This window comes from Stegastes partitus, unplaced genomic scaffold, assembly GCF_000690725.1.
Source record: "Stegastes partitus isolate 25-593 unplaced genomic scaffold, Stegastes_partitus-1.0.2 Scaffold235, whole genome shotgun sequence".
Taxonomy (NCBI): domain Eukaryota; kingdom Metazoa; phylum Chordata; class Actinopteri; family Pomacentridae; genus Stegastes; species Stegastes partitus.
The window spans coordinates 627,696-644,490 of NW_007577966.1; the positions used below are offsets into that span (position 1 = coordinate 627,696).

A 16,795-nucleotide genomic window follows, 5' to 3' on the forward strand; every position below is an offset into this window, starting at 1 on the left:
CTAAGATCTGTTGTCTAGACTGATGCTAGATGAGGACTGGCTGCTACACCTTGTGATACTTTGACCTCAATCTTGACTCTGTATTTTCCAGCCCTAACAGAAAGATTGTTTAAAATATTTTGACTGAGAAAGAAAGAAGATGTGTATGAACTTCAATTTGATGTATGGACTTTTGAATATTATGTTTGTGATAATTTAATGTCTATCAGCTTGAAAATTTTAAGTAACTATTATGTGTCATAATCTAACAATTAGGGGCTGGTGTGCAGGAGCCATGCATTAGAGTTAGTGAATAATGAACTGTGCTAACATTAACATGGATTGTATTTTGATATTATTGGTGGTTGTGACAATCGTTATTATTGTGCTTGTGGTGATTATTTTGAAAATGGGATGGTGTGGATAGGAGCTGTGACCATCAAGGCTTATTTGATATGAACACCTTTTCAACAGTGTGTGGGAAGGAATGGAGGTGAGTGGGAAGCTGTATTTTGTGTTGACACCCATCGCTGGGGTTTTTAACACAATTAGAGAGCACTTTGTGATTATTAGATACAAACATGTCAATTTGAATGTAATGCTTTTGGTTGCCAGAATGTTTCTAAATCCTCAAACCTTATTATTTCCAGGTTTGCCTGAATATATGAGAATTTTTTAATGTGATTACAAACTTTTGGAGCCAAATGTGCATAAAAAAAACTAATTTTTTAAAAGGGCTTCCCTGAAGAAGCTTAGAGTAAGCAGTTGACATAACCAAATTTTTAAAAAGTGACATTAAGTGCCCAAAGCAGAAGAATGAACAGCTCATGATAGAAGTGGAATCATTACCTAGTTACAAATCAAATAATGCCCTGTCAATTGTAGTCATTCATTTCAGATCGCTTCTATTGCACATTGCATAGCGTTAGCCAGTCCTGCCAGTGACAATGATAAAGAAAGTGTGTTGTGTAAGCTTGTGTAAGTCCTCTGTACTGTGTTCTTCTGGCACTTGGCCTATATGACTGTCAGAGAGAATGCAAGGCAAGTCTTAACATCTGCCTGTTTCTGAGGGCATGTTCAGTGTGGATGCATCGTCAGCAAAATCTAGTTGATACCATGTCAAATGAGTTTAGGATCAGCTCTATAACATCAGCCTTGAGATGAAATCACACCCACTAACACCATTTTTCATCTTTTGAACTTTTCCATCTCAAACAGAATTGTGAAGAAATCATTTAAGAACACACTTCAAGGTAAAGGTCACAGTCAGCTTAGTGTAGGGTGGCTGCACTCAAGTTCAGTATCACATATATTTGATGTTGTATTTGTGACCAAATGATGAATGGCCTGGGAAAAATATCAGGCTTATTAGCTGTTCATTACTCTACAATGTTCAGCAGCTCGTCTGTTACAGCATCTGTATGCTGTAAGCTGTTGAGCAAGTTGGGTGCAGTGAATTTTTAGCATTTTCGCAACTTTTTTTCTAAAAGCAGATCTCTAAGAGAGCAGTGAATATAAACAAAACTGTAAAGTTGTGGTCGGCATAGTAACAATGGCCTAAACTCAGTATAAAGCTCTGTGAAGGTGAAGAACCCTGTAGATTTAACTGATGATTTAGGATTCATTGCTACTAAAAAGCTCTTTCACATGGTCCCTCTGTTTTCGTGTTGTTATTTTATATGTGTATATATAGAGAGATATTTTTGAAGTTATTTTTTGGCCTTTGTTGGAGAGCGAGAGACAGGAAAATGGGGGGAGGACGTGTGGGAAAAGGCCATGAGCAGGATTCGAACTCATGACCTCCACATCGGAACACCAGCTCAAGCAGGTGAACTATAGCGGCACCCCTATTGTATATATTTTTCATAGAAATATAGATAAGAGGTACTTTAATTAAATAGATAGTTGCATCAAATGTCTACTAAAAAATATAGGTTTCATACCGAGTAGTGTATTCTATTACGCAAACACACACTTTAAATCATAGCTATCCATTTTACAGGCTGGGTTCACCTTCTGTCATGAAGTTTCCAGAGACACATGGCTCATCTGGGTGGTATGTTCCTGCCACAGTCTGCCTGGAAGCTATCAGGGGTTCTCTGTGTCTCTGCATGTTCATCCACAGTGATCAGATGCCTCTATCATACTCCCACCGAGATACCAGTACAGCACACATTACAGCAAGTTCACTTCTTTTTTTATCATGAGATGTATGTGCATAACTTCAGTGTGCGACAAAAAATTCATCTTGATAGGCTTGACAACAGTGGGAAAAAGGAAAGACAAAAACCTACTGAACTTTTAACCTTCAAGACCTGCACGCACAAATATCCACACACACACTCACAGGAAACAAAAAAACAATTGAAGTCCTCTTAAACAGTCTTCTGTGAGGATTCAAATGGGCTGAATCCTGCTGTTTGAGCATTCTTTCAAATGTTCTGATGAAGTTGTTGACTTCTTCCTGTTGACCCCCAGAATACAGTCTCATTTAGCACATTGCAACAACAAAAAAGCACTCATAGCAAAGCCAAAATACACAATCAAACAGCTACAAGGGTTTTTCCCTGTGACCTTTTCCAAAAGTCAGTTTGATGAAGCTATTTGCTGATGTGTCGGGTTCCAACACATTCAGGATATGTCTGTATAATTATGGCATAGTTTAAGTAATCTTCTTGTAAACAGGTAAAATGATGTGTCTGCCAATGTGTCTGCCAGTCACTGCACAACTATTCTTTTCTCACTGTAGAGCATGAAATGTGCACAGCTCAGAGCTTGTTGTGAGTTATTAACTGTTGAGTTTTCCAATAAAAATATTTGTTTTCCACCAGTTACTTTTGCTACCCTCTAAGTCAGAGCTGGTTTGGTGCCAAAAACGGAATGCCTTTCAGCAGCTCGGCTTTTCATTGCTTGTGTTTTTGGCCACCAGCTGTAGCATGACCTTTGACCACTTCTGTCTTGTCTTGTTTGCCTGTAGGCTACAGGAGCCTATGTTGGGTCACAGCTTCTTTGTTAGCTGTGGCTTTGGTGACATTTTCTAATTCATCCCATGACAAACATAGTAAATTCCATGATATAATTTAGCAGATATATTTATAACTGACCACAAACTAAATTTTTTTCACCTCAGCTGTACTGGTGAAAAAGACAGATACAGGCCTGTACACAGACACAGAATTTAATTTATAGAAACATTTAAATCAAATCATTTTTAATTTACAAAATAATGGTCCTCTTGTACCTGCATAAAATTAGAAAGCTCTTTGTATCAAGGCTGTTATGGTTTAGAGACTGAGACTGAAGCGCAAACATGGACTCGGCAACCAAACATTCTACAAACAACACATTTATTTACTATAAAGAATATTTACAAACCAAACACTATATACAACATATATAAAACACGTGTAAACCAGAACACAATGAATCAGAACCAATTCTTCAGAGCACACAGGAAACAGAAACTAAAGTCAAAGGCAAAAACACAGGAACTACAGGGACCTCTAGAGACTTGGCAGACTAACTACACGCTAGTCTTAGCTCAAGCAAGGATTACCAAGAACACAGTAAATTCCTAAATAGCAAACCTGGGACTGGTATGGCCAGACCGGAAGTGTGACTAAAAAACAGGGGTAAATAGGAGAAATACAACACAGACCTAACCAATACAAGAAAGGTTTACGGGGCCAGAGAGAGACTGGGTTGCTTACTGACAGAGTACGGGTATGGAGTCGAGGGGAGGTGGATGATGTGGCGTAGCAGAGGTGGTTGCAGACATAGTGACCAGAGCAGATGGAGCCAGGGATTTCCAGAGGGAGCGTTAGATGTGTGAGTAAGTGTGGATCGCTGAGGCAGACCAGGTAACACAGAGCAGCAGATGGTTTCCAGAGCTGAGGACAGTGAACAAGGCAGATTAGCGGATTGAAAGCACAAGGCACAGAGACAGATGTAGCAGAGAGCCCGAGTAACTAACAGAGAGCAAGTTTACGGCCCAGTGACGAGTCGTAGTCTGTGCTCCGCTTATATGGTGCCATGTGAAGAGTGACTGATGAGTGGGAACCAGCTGCAGGTGTGGATCCTCAGGTGATTAACCAATCACTGCACCTCTCCTGCCCTGCACACTCGCCCCGCACACGCCCACCTGAAGGTAAGGGAGAGACAGAGAGAGAAGAGAGAGATAAGTGAGAAGCACTGCCACTTGCCATGCCCTGAGGTGGAGAGCATGACAAAAGCAACTACAGTATCTACAATAAATTAGAATAAAAAATAATGCACCCCCCCTTCGAAGTAATCCCCCTGGAGTCTAGCACACTTTCCCAGTCTTCTCTGCCACGCCGCCATGCATTCCTGGAAGGATTCTTCCAAAATCCACCAAAGGTCCGTCGTCACAGCCATATTGATGTTGTCCACATCTTTAAAACGGTCCCCTTAATGACCCCCTTGAGCTTGGGAAAGAGAAAAAAATCCCATGGAGCCAGGTGGGGTGAGTTGGGAGGTTGCTCCAGCACAGCGATGTTCTTCTCAGTCAGGAACTGTGGGATGGTCAGGGCATTGTGAGCAGGCGCGTTGTCATGGTGAAGCAGCAATGACTTGTTCTGCCACAACTCTCACCTCTTCTCGTGCACTGAACGAAACAAATGCCGCAGCATCGCTTTGTAGACGTGCGGGTTGATCGTCTGACCCAGTGGCAAGAACTCGCAGTGGACGAGGCCCCTCACATCGAACAATGTGATCAACATGACTTTGACTTTGGACTTTGACTGTCTTGCTTTCTTCGGCCTTGGTGATGTCGGACTCTGCTGAAGGCTTTAGCGTTTGGTCTCTGGGTCGTACTTGAAGATCCCGGCTCTCTTCCTCGTCTTTTGTTAACATTCAAACCATTTGTGCTTCCTTCTCTCTCGGGTAACTGCCGGCGTAGTCTCTGATCAGACTCTGCGTTGGCGCAACATGTCCAAATCACAAACAGTCGCCGCAATTCCAGCACCATTCACTTACCTGACGCCCAGCATAGTCTCCTGGCCGCAAATTTTGCGGAATGAACATCTGGGATAGGCAAGACAGTCAAAACGTTCACTTTCGTTGTCTCCTAAAGGGGCGGCTGCATCTATGCGTGCCGCCATCACCATGGCAACGAATAATAATAATGACACATCAGGAAATTTTAATCACTAATTCTTTGCACCCTGGAGGTCCCTGTACAAGGACCAAGCTGTGTCTGTTGACTTCGTTGGACTTTTTTATACGTTTTGTTACCACAACCTGCCTGCCACATGTATGTTTTTGTAGTTGGGTCCTTACCAGATCCCCTCATGACGACAGATTTAAAAACATTAACTTTTCTTGACTTAGAAATAAAGGTGGATGTCTTCCTGACCACACAGCAATACATCTGTCTTCCTCAACAGATAAGCTCATTCTAAGAAATGTTAAAGTGTGCTTTGAAAGAGTTTAGAATTCTTTCTCTCTACAAAATGAGGATATGCCTTTATTTTGACTTCTGATGGTCATTATATCTGTTTATAAGTATTTGTTCTTGTTTGAAGGCTGATTGATATTTGGTTTTTACTGTATCACTCTGCTACCCATACCACTGAAAACCGGAAGGGAGACACAACTGATGGTAGGACGATTCCTTACAAACTTGCACACAATTTACACTAAATTCATAGTGTGTCACCTTACACATGAAAACACTATATGGGCTAAAATGGGGTTTTGTGGCCTGTATGTCAGCCTGTTACTTGGAACTACACAGTTATTAGCTTAAATCTCCCATGACAGGCCCATGTGGACTGATTGCATGAGTCAGCTACACTGCATGGAGAAAGAGCACCCCTGCTGTGTATCTGAGTGTGTGTGTGTGTGTGTGTGTGTGTGTGTGTCTGTGTGTGTGTCTGTGTCTGTGTGTGGAGAGGATTTACGTCACTATGCCCTCCTACTGATTGCTGGTCCTGGCTCACAGCTGTTAATACAGCTGTCATAATAAATGAAACAAAGCGCAAGGTGTGTGTTAAGGTGACATCTTATGATTAGCTGTGATGGGCAGTCTGAACCTGATGGAAGTTTTTGCTGACAGCTCAGTCCAGAACATAAGTATAATGAGACAGCAGTAGTTTAGTTTATTATTTCCAATAACACAAAACACCTAATGCACCCTAAAACAAACTTAATGTAAAGATTCTAGTTCAAATAATATCTATGTTCATGTTTATACAATATGCCAATATATTAGCAGTACATACAAAATTACTATAAGGAATAATAACATGAAGATTAAAAATGACCTGGAATCACCCCAACTGTCACAAATTGGAGAGTGAGCTGACATTGTGACTCTAGGCCCTTTCAGACAGTACCCCTTTATGTATTTCTGACTGTGGTGGTTATGGACATGTTCAGTTGTATGTTTTCGGATTCCTGTTTTTCTGTGTGTGTGTGTTTTGGCTGGTGTGCCTTTCATTTTCAGGCTGGGCGGGGCTGAGTGGAGGAGGATGCTCCCTCACTGGCACAGCTGCAGCTCATCATCTCTTCAGTGACAGAATTAAGCCTCTACTCACCTGGACTCCTGTGCCAGATGACTGTGAACACCACAAGTGGTACATTCAGGCCATTAGCAGTAGTTTGAATGCTTGTGTTCCTCTGCTAGTTCTACTTTCGAGTTTGAGTAATTGTGATCTCTCTTTTGTTCTCTAATGTCCTCTCCGCTGGCTCCAGCGTCCAGCCGTCCGCCCATCACGCCAGCCTTTACCGTCACGGCAACACAAGTTGAGTTCTCATCCCACTTGAGCACCAGCACAGGAAAACCTCCACTCGAGCACCGGCACAGAAACCTTCCACATGAGTACCAGCACAAGAAACCTCGGCACGAGCACCGACACGGGAAACCTCCACACGAGCACCAGCACGGAAACTCCCCCTCCTGCATTGTCACTGCAACCTGCACACCTGCCGCGGATTCCCTACCTGCCTCCTGGTGCCCCACTCCTCCTGGATTCCCCAAAAATAAACCAGTTCCTTTCTCTACTCCCTGTCTCCTCTTCGTTTTTGGTTCTGCACACACACACCGAACGGCCACGAGCTGTCACACTGACAGGCACTTACAGATTATGATTTATCGACTTATGACACGTGTAGTGTGTGTACCAATCAAACCACTTCTGAGCCATGTTTGCAGTGTGACAGGGAACTTTATCCTGTTCAAAGAGGCCACCGCCATCAGGACGTACTATGATGAAGGGGTGCACATGGTTTGCAACAACATTTAGCTGGCTGGTCCGTTGCAAAATGAAATTTACATGAATGCCAGAAAACTGAGTTTCCCAACAGATAATTGTTTAGAACATCACACTGTGTCTGCTGGCTTTCCTTCTTCCTGCAGTGCATCCTGCTGCCATCTCTTCCTTAAAACAACGCAAACACATCTGACTGTTCATATGATGCAAAAGAGAACCTGATTCATCAGACCAGGCCACCATCTTCTGTTGCTCCATAGTCCAGTTCTGATGTTTATGTGCCCATTGTAGGTCCTTTTGGCAGTGGACAGAAGTAACTACAGACCAGTCTGCAGCTACACAAACCTATATGCAGTTTGCATAAAAGAGCCTTGGATGTCTGTGATCTTGTTGCCAGCTTACTGGTAGTCCTATTTCAGACCACTTTGGTTGGTACAAACCACTGCAATTCTACAATTCTACAATTTCATTTAGCAGATGCTTTTATCTAAAGCAACATACATCTGAGAGCAGATATAGCACAAGGATCTAGTCAGGAGAAAACAATCTGGATAAGTGCCATAGAACAAGTTCAAGTGGGATAGGGCGTTGACGCCAATAGCAGGCTATGTGGGAGGTAATAGGACATTTTTTATTTTGTTTTCCATTATCCATCCATTATCTATACACCGCTTAATCCTCACTAGGGTCGCAGGGGGGCTGGAGCCTATCCCAGCTGACTTAGGACGAAGGCAGGGGACACCCTGGACAGGTCACCAGTCCATCGCAGGGCCACACTTAGAGACAGACAACCAAGCACACTCACAGTCACACCTACGGACAATTTAGAATCACCAGTTAACCTTCACATGTTTTTGGACTGTGTGGGAGGAAGCCGGAGAACCCGGAGAGAACCCACGCTGCACGGGGAGAACATGCAAACTCCACGCAGAAAGATTCCGGTGCCCCCACCGGGATGCGAACCGGCAACCTTCTTGCTGCAAGGCAACAGTGCTACCAACTGCGCCACCCTGCAGCCCCTTGTTTTGTTTTGTTTTATTTTTTTGTTTTTTGTTTTCAGTCTGTCAAGTTCAAAGGTGTTCAGTGAAGAGCTGGGTCTTTAGTCTTTTCTTAAAGACTGAGAGGGAATCAGCAGATGGAACAGAGTTTGGTAACTCGTTCCACCACTGGGGAACCACAGAGGAGAAAAGTCCAGATATCAACCTCGGGCCCTGTTGTGGTGGTTGTATTAGGCGGTTTTTGGCGGTCCAGCGTAGTGTGCGGGAGGGAGTGGAGACCCAAATGAGAGAGTTCAGATAGGAGGGAGCTGTTCTCGCTGTAGTTTTGTAAGCAAGTGTCAGAGTTTTGCATTTGATGCGGGCAGCAACTGGAAGCCTGCGAAGCGATCTGAACAGCAGGGTGACGTACTGGTTTCAGCTGGTTGAAAGCCAGACATGCTGCTGCATTGTGGATCATCTGCAGAGGTTTGACCGTGGATGTGGGGAGGCCTGCCAGTAAGGAGTTGCAGTAGTCAGTGGTTAATACTATGAGAGCCTGTACTAGGAGTTGTTCAGACAGGAAAGATCTGATCTTCCTGATGTTGTACAGGGTGAATCGACATGACCGAGCAACAGCGGCCATATGAGCCTTGAAAGTTAGTTGGTCATCAATCATGACACCCAAGTTTCTGGCAGAATTTGTGTGTTTGAGTTGGATGTTTACTTCTTTTTGTAGAGAGAGACTGGCTGGGATGACAAGGAGCTCAGTCTTAAAGAGGTTGAGTTGAAGGTGGCGTTTCGTCATCCATGCCGAGATGTCTGCAGGGCATGATGGGATGCAGGCAGAGACCATGCAGTCATCCAGGAGGAAACAGCAAGAAGAGCTGGGTATCATCAGCATAGCAATGGTTTGAGAAACCATGGGCGTGGCAATTGCACCAAGTGAGGTTGTCTATATTGAGAAGAGGAGGGGACTGAGCATTGAACCTCGAGGAACCCCTGTGGATAGGTTGTGTGGTTCAGAAACTCCAGGGTACTCTGAAGTATCTTCCTGAGAGGTAGGACATAAACCAGCGGAGGGCAGATCCTGAGATGCCAAGCTCAGTGAGTGTGGAGAGGCAACCCAGTCCCATGGCAATTCTTTAAATGATCACAAAATTTAATCTATTATTTCGTGTCGTGGAACACGATTTGCCCGATTTTTTCGTGTTCCCCAGCACAAATTTCAAGCCAATACACTTCAACTGGAATTATCTTTCATGCCTGGAACACATTTTTCCCAATCAGACAGCGCATGTACTGTGATGTTTTTGTTGTTCTTTTCTTCCAACAGTCAGGCATTAACCAGTTTTCCTGTAATGGCCCGTCCACACTAATAACTAAAGAGGTCACTATACAGATGTGCGCACCCACACTGAACAATATTAACATTCTGTAAACACTGGCGATGAGCAGCTACTGTGTGCTCCAGCTGCGTATAAGCTCCATATTCATTCATAGAAAAGACAAGAAATATATCCAGGCAGAGAGAAGCTGTTCTGAGATCGCTCTGAAAGTGATCCCAACGATATCGTTCATAGCTACTATCATTTATTTGTGATAAAATGTAAGTGCTTTTACTGTGTTTGGACTACGTGCTCGTCATTACTTTCATTTCTCTGTAAACGAATACAACTCTGAAAAGAAGGACACATGCAGGAAAATGCGACTGGAAGATGTACCAGGCTGGGTTGAGTGTAAGTTTTTTGAGTATTGGAGTGATTTGAGCTTGCTTAAATTTAGCGGGGAACACACCCGTAGCAAGTGAGTCGTTGATGACGTGTGTTACTGCAGGGTTATGTGCTGAGGAAATGGTTTGTAAGAGGTTGGATAGTATCGGGTCCAGTGGACAGGTAGTAGGATGAGAGTCCAGCAACAGCTTTGAGACTTCCTCCTCAGTCAGAGGGGAGTATGAGGAGAATATGGCCTTATGAGCTGGTGGGTGAACAGTGAATTGGTCAGACTCAGGGAACTGGTTGCTGATTGCAGAGACTTTGTCTGTGAAGAAGAGGCAAATATGTCTGCATTGAGCAGATTGGAGGGTGGTGGAGGGGGTGGGCAGAGGAGTGAGTTAAAAGCAGAATATTTTTCGAGCATCTGCCACAGATCTTGCTCTGATAGTACTTGGTCTTAGCAGTTTTTAAACTGGAGGAGAACAACGCTAGTAGACTTTCATAGTCACTCTCTCTGGATTTACATCATTTTCTTTCTGCTGCTCTGAGCCCTGGCCTTTGCTTTCCGGAGTCATCAGGTGTCATCAGAGCCATGGACAAGGGGGGACGTATAAGCAGGTTTGGATGTTAAAGGGCAGAGATTGTTCAGAGAGGAGGCTAGTGAGGAACAGAGAGTGTCTGTGGCCTTGTCAGCCGTGAGTGAGGAGAATCTGTTATGAGGAGCCATGGAAGCTAAGACCTCATTAGAAAGCTGGGTCGATGTGAGGCTCCGAAGATTGCGGCGGAAGAAACCATTTGTGGAGGAGCTGGAGAGTCTTCCAGTAAGGAGACAGTGAATTGAATAAAACAGTCGTCTGACAGATGACCACTGCTTACCAGAGGTTTGTCTAAATAATGTTACAGGGGTGCTGCGCCCTCATACTCCCGGCTTGCACCCTCTTACCCAGTGTTTCCTTTACGTTAATTTAGCAGAGGCGGCCTGCCATTCCTAAATCCTTGCCGCCGCTCCTTCAAATTTCTTTCTTCTTCTTTTTTTTTTTTTTTTTATTGTTGCAAATACACCACCGCCGCATGTCTCCACCTTCACAGCAGAGTCCTGCACTAGGTTGCATACTCGCGACTACCACGGTAAACTACAGATAACTGTCTTGCTCAGTCGCTACTCTTTTTGGGGGTTCATACGACATTAATTATTCGCGAGCACTAAGGTAAACTACAGATAACTGTCTTGCTTAGTCTCTACTCTCTGGGAGTTAATACAATGTTAAGTGCTCGCTGCTTGCCTCTTGGACAAATCTGCCATTAGAACACCCTAGTTTACTCTTTTTAAAGTCACCTTTTGTTGCAGCTACCAACAGCAGCGAGAGCAGCCTGTTATGTGGGGTGTTCAGGGAACATCGGTAAATTGCAGAGTCTATCGATAAGAAAATGTTCAGTCGGTCATATGTTTTGCCTGTGACACGGTGGGAAATGCGAACAAATGACAAAGTTGATCGCACCAGTAAAATAAATAAATAAATAAATAAATGGAATGGCCAATGGAAAAGCAACCGTTTCTTTGGAGGTGCCAGATTTGAACCAACTTAGCACTGGAACTAGCACCAGCACGGAACTAGAACCTGGTTCTTCTTGGAAAAGGGGTAGAGTCAGAGGAGGGTCGTCTTGGAGAATAGTGCAGCGACTTACCAGAGAAAGGTAGACTTACCAGCTTAAGGTAGCTCAGAATAGATTTTACAAGTTAAATAGACTTTGCCAAAACATTGATGACCCGCTATTGTTACATAATATATCGATAGCTTAAGTTAATTGGGCCCAGGGCCAACTCAGTGTTGCTAACGTGCGTAAACTAACTGATAGCATTTAGCTTATATCTACACACCATGATGGAACTGCTGACTGCATCTTCAGATGAGCCTGTTCAAATATTTCTCTCAGAAGAGAAAGACACCTGATGAAGATGACGCTAGCCAGGTATCATTAGCCTTCTACTGACTCGTAATGATGATAGTCAGGTAAAAAATAGTGTAATAATATATCAGCAAACACAAACTAGAAGCATTTTTTAAATGATTAGGGTGTAAGAAAATGAGAGAAACAATCTAATTATTGTTTCTGTTTGTAGGTGAAGACTGACTAGAGAAATAGGCTTCAGCCGAGTTCAGTTCCTTTTTGATGTGCTGCTGCCCTAGCACACCATGGCGTAGAAAAGGACACTGGCAACCACTGACTGGCAGAACATCCACAGGAGTTTCCTGCAGATGTTGAAAGACTGGTCCCTCCTCAGGAAGTACAGCCTGCTCTGTCCCCTCTTGTACTGTTAGTTCTACCTCATGTGTCTCAATCAGAACTGGTCGTGGGCATGGCCTAGATTTCCTGAAGTCTATGACCAGTTCCTTCGTATTTGAGGCGTTGAGCTGCAGGTGTTTTTTTTCTGCACCAGACAACAAAGTCATCCACCAGACTCCTGTACTCACTCTCTCTGTCATCCTTGATACACCCCATGACGGCTGCGTCGTCTGCATACTTCTGTATGTGGTTCGAGTCTGTACGAATTGTAACNAGAGCAGCCTGTTATGTGGGGTGTTCAGGGAACATCGGTAAATTGCAGAGTCTATCGATAAGAAAATGTTCAGTCGGTCATATGTTTTGCCTGTGACACGGTGGGAAATGCGAACAAATGACAAAGTTGGTCGCACCAGTAAAATAAATAAATAAATAAATAAATAAATAAATGGAATGGCCAATGGAAAAGCAACCGTTTCTTTGGAGGTGCCAGATTTGAACCAACTTAGCACTGGAACTAGCACCAGCACGGAACTAGAACCTGGTTCTTCTTGGAAAAGGGGTAGAGTCAGAGGAGGGTCGTCTTGGAGAATAGTGCAGCGACTTACCAGAGAAAGGTAGACTTACCAGCTTAAGGTAGCTCAGAATAGATTTTACAAGTTAAATAGACTTTGCCAAAACATTGATGACCCGCTATTGTTACATAATATATCGATAGCTTAAGTTAATTGGGCCCAGGGCCAACTCAGTGTTGCTAACGTGCGTAAACTAACTGATAGCATTTAGCTTATATCTACACACCATGATGGAACTGCTGACTGCATCTTCAGATGAGCCTGTTCAAATATTTCTCTCAGAAGAGAAAGACACCTGATGAAGATGACGCTAGCCAGGTATCATTAGCCTTCTACTGACTCGTAATGATGATAGTCAGGTAAAAAATAGTGTAATAATATATCAGCAAACACAAACTAGAAGCATTTTTTAAATGATTAGGGTGTAAGAAAATGAGAGAAACAATCTAATTATTGTTTCTGTTTGTAGGTGAAGACTGACTAGAGAAATAGGCTTCAGCCGAGTTCAGTTCCTTTTTGATGTGCTGCTGCCCTAGCACACCATGGCGTAGAAAAGGACACTGGCAACCACTGACTGGCAGAACATCCACAGGAGTTTCCTGCAGATGTTGAAAGACTGGTCCCTCCTCAGGAAGTACAGCCTGCTCTGTCCCCTCTTGTACTGTTAGTTCTACCTCATGTGTCTCAATCAGAACTGGTCGTGGGCATGGCCTAGATTTCCTGAAGTCTATGACCAGTTCCTTCGTATTTGAGGCGTTGAGCTGCAGGTGTTTTTTTTCTGCACCAGACAACAAAGTCGTCCACCAGACTCCTGTACTCACTCTCTCTGTCATCCTTGATACACCCCATGACGGCTGCGTCGTCTGCATACTTCTGTATGTGGTTCGAGTCTGTACGAATTGTAACAGAAGTCTGAGGTGTACAGGGTGAAGAGGAGAGGGGCCAGCACTGTCCCCTGAGGGGCCCCTGTGCTGCTGACCACAGTGTCAGATGTGGTGTCCTTCAATCTGACATACTGTGGACTGTCTGTGAGGTAGTTGGCGATCCAGTCCACCAGGAGTCCACTCCTATCTTTTCCAATCTTCACCGCAGTAACGGGGGCTGGATCGTATTGAAGGCACTTAAGAAGTCCATAAAAAGAATCATGACTGTGCCACTTCCCTTGAGGTACAGCACAGTATCCTCCACCCCAACATTTGCCCGGTAGGCAAATTGTAGAGGGTCCTGGACATGTTGAACCTGGGGTCTGAGAAGTTGGAGCCGCTCTTGCGTCTTCATCAGGTGTGAAGTGAGTGCCACTGGTCGGTAGTCATTCAGCTTGCTGGGCCGGGTCTTTTTCAGCACTGGGACGATGCAGGATGTCTTCCAATGGGTGGACACTGTCTCCAGCTGCAGGCTGAGGTTGAAGATGTGCTGTAGCGGCTCCCCCAGTTGAGCAGCACAGGACTTGAGCATCTGTGGACACACCTTGTCTGGTCCTGCTGCCTTCCTCTGCCAGATCTTCCTCAATCACGGGCTGGTTGAACCAGTTGAAGAAGGCATTTAGTTTATTTTTCTCCTCCACCATTCCCTCTGCTGGCCTTTGTTCTATTGCCTGTGATGGTGTTCACACCCTGCCAGACCTCCCTCATGTTGTTGTCCCTCAGCTGCTGCTCCACCTTCCTCCTATAGGTATCCTTGGCCTCTTTCGGGCACAGCTTCACCTCCCTCTATGCTAATCTGATTGCCTCCCTGTCTTCGTTCCTGAAAGCCACCGTCTTCCTGTTGAGTGCAGCTTTGACCTCCTGCATCACCCAGAGTTTGTTGTTCGGATAACAACGAACACTCTTAGCAGGTGAGACTACATCCACATCGAAGTTCAGGTAGTCGGTCAGGCAGTGAGTCAGCCCCTCAATGTCCTCACCATGGGGAGAAAACAGGACGTCCCAAAAGGTGGTTTCCATACAGTCTCTCAGGGCCTCCTCCACCTCAGGAGACCACCTCCTGATAGAGCGTGTTATGGCTGGCTGTCTTTTGACCAGAGGGGTGTACTGAGGCTGTAGGTGGACTAGGGTGTGGTCTGACTTCCCAAGTGGGGAGAGGGGGGTGGCTCTGTATGCATCCCTTACACTGTATGCATACACCTTACTGTATGCATATAGGAGGGCGATTGTCCGGTTGTTTCTGGTGGGGCAGTTTACAAATTGGTGTAAAGCAGGCAAGGCAGAGTTTATGTGGTGTAACTAAAGTCCACAGAGATGATGATGAGTGCCTCTGGAAGTTGGGTCTGCAGCCTTGCAGTTACTGTGGAAATCATCTCACAGGCAACGGCTGCAGCGGTACTCGGGGGGGATGTAAATACACATCAATATCATGTGACTGAACTCCTGTGGCAAGTAGTATGGCAGCAGGCTAACAACTAACACTACTAAGTCCCAACAGTACAGAACCACCTTCACAGAAGCGGCCTAGGTTACACCAGTGGTTGTTAACGTACATGATGAGACCTCCACCTCTGGCTTTTCCACATGCCTTTGTGTCTCTGTCCACTCTCACCGTAGCAAAGCCCAGCAGGTCCATGTTAGCATCTCGTGCTAGCTGGGTTAGCCATGATTCTGAGAGTATGAACAAGCTGCACTCCTGGTAGATACGCTGGTTTATCAGTGCAGACAGCTCGTTCATCGTGTTCTGCAAGGCGTTCATGTTTCCCATAATTATAGTCGGGATTGATGGTTTGAAACGTACGAGTGTCATTATTCACAGTGAAACCAGTCCTTTTACCGACATAGGCTGAAAGGCTGCTCAGACAGGAAGAAGACATCACTCCCAAAGAAACATAAAAAAGACAGATTACAGTTTACAAATGCACACAGGGACAAAGACCTTCATTTTTGGAGACATGTCCTGTGGTCTGATGAAACAAAAACGGAACTGTTTGGCCATAAAGACAGTCGTTACATTTGGAGGAAAAAAGGGGGAAGCTTGTAAGCCTGAGAACACCATCCCAACTGTGAAGTACGGTGGTGGCAGCATCATGTTGTGGAGGTGTTTTGCTGCAGGAGGGACTAGTGTAGTTCACAAAATAGATGGCATCATGACAAAAGAACATTATGTGGAAATAGTGAAGCAACATCTCAAGACATCAGCCAGGAAGTTAAAGCTTGGGCACAAATTGGACTTCCAAATGGACAATGACCCTAAGCATACCGCCATATTAGTTACAAAGAGACTTAAGGACAACAAAGTCAATGTTTTGGAGTGGCCATGACAACGTCCTGATCTTAATCCTTTTGAACATTAGTGGGCAGAGCTGAAAAGTCGTGTGGAGCAAGGTAGCCAACAAACGTGACACAGTTCCATCAGTTCTGTCAGGAGAAATGGGCCAGAATTCATTAAACTATTGTGAGAAGCTTGTGGAAGGAAACCCAAAACGTTTGACCTCAGTCATACAGTTTAAAGGCAAAGCTACCAAATACTAAGGAAATGTATGTAAACTTCTGACTTTAAAGAAAGTCATAAACAATTCTCTAAAAAAATTCTCTCTCTCATTATTTTGGGGTTTAGCAAGTAGAAATAATTTTGGTAATTCTAACTGACCTAAAACAGGAAAAGTTTGGTAACATTTACTGTCAGATAGTGAGAAAAAAAAAAGGTTATATGTCTTTTCATAGAGCATATGTAAACTTCTGGTTTCAATAGTCTAACTGAAAACAAAAACATCTGCATAAACCAAAACCTAACTATGCTCCTCTAACCAAGCAAAAACACAGAAAATAGCACCCCATCTAGAAACTAACAAGAGTTACTACATCAAAAGTGTTTAATAGATACAGTGTTCCAGTCCATCCTACGGCACTTCTTCCATACCTTGTATTTGACATTCCTCCATCTCTGAAGACTGCCTAGTCTATTCACTGAAATGAAACCGAACCAATCAAGCAGATAATTTAATGCCCATTATGCACTTTAAACTAGGCTCGCAACTAATGCCTAAAAAATATAGTAATACAAAGTATTAGTAAATTTGTACACTATAGTACACCATAGTTACAGAGACT

At 44.1% G+C, this 16,795-nt stretch overlaps 1 long non-coding RNA gene across 1 annotated transcript in view; it reads left to right on the forward strand.

The window, feature by feature from the left end:
- Positions 1 to 6,100, forward strand: part of LOC103357114 (uncharacterized) — a 22,448-nt gene extending 16,348 nt beyond the window's left edge. The window contains exon 3 of the long non-coding RNA XR_520177.1: positions 6,090 to 6,100. This is a non-coding gene — a long non-coding RNA (uncharacterized LOC103357114). The remainder of the gene's footprint in view (positions 1 to 6,089) is intronic.
- The last annotated feature ends 10,695 nt before the right edge of the window (positions 6,101 to 16,795 follow it).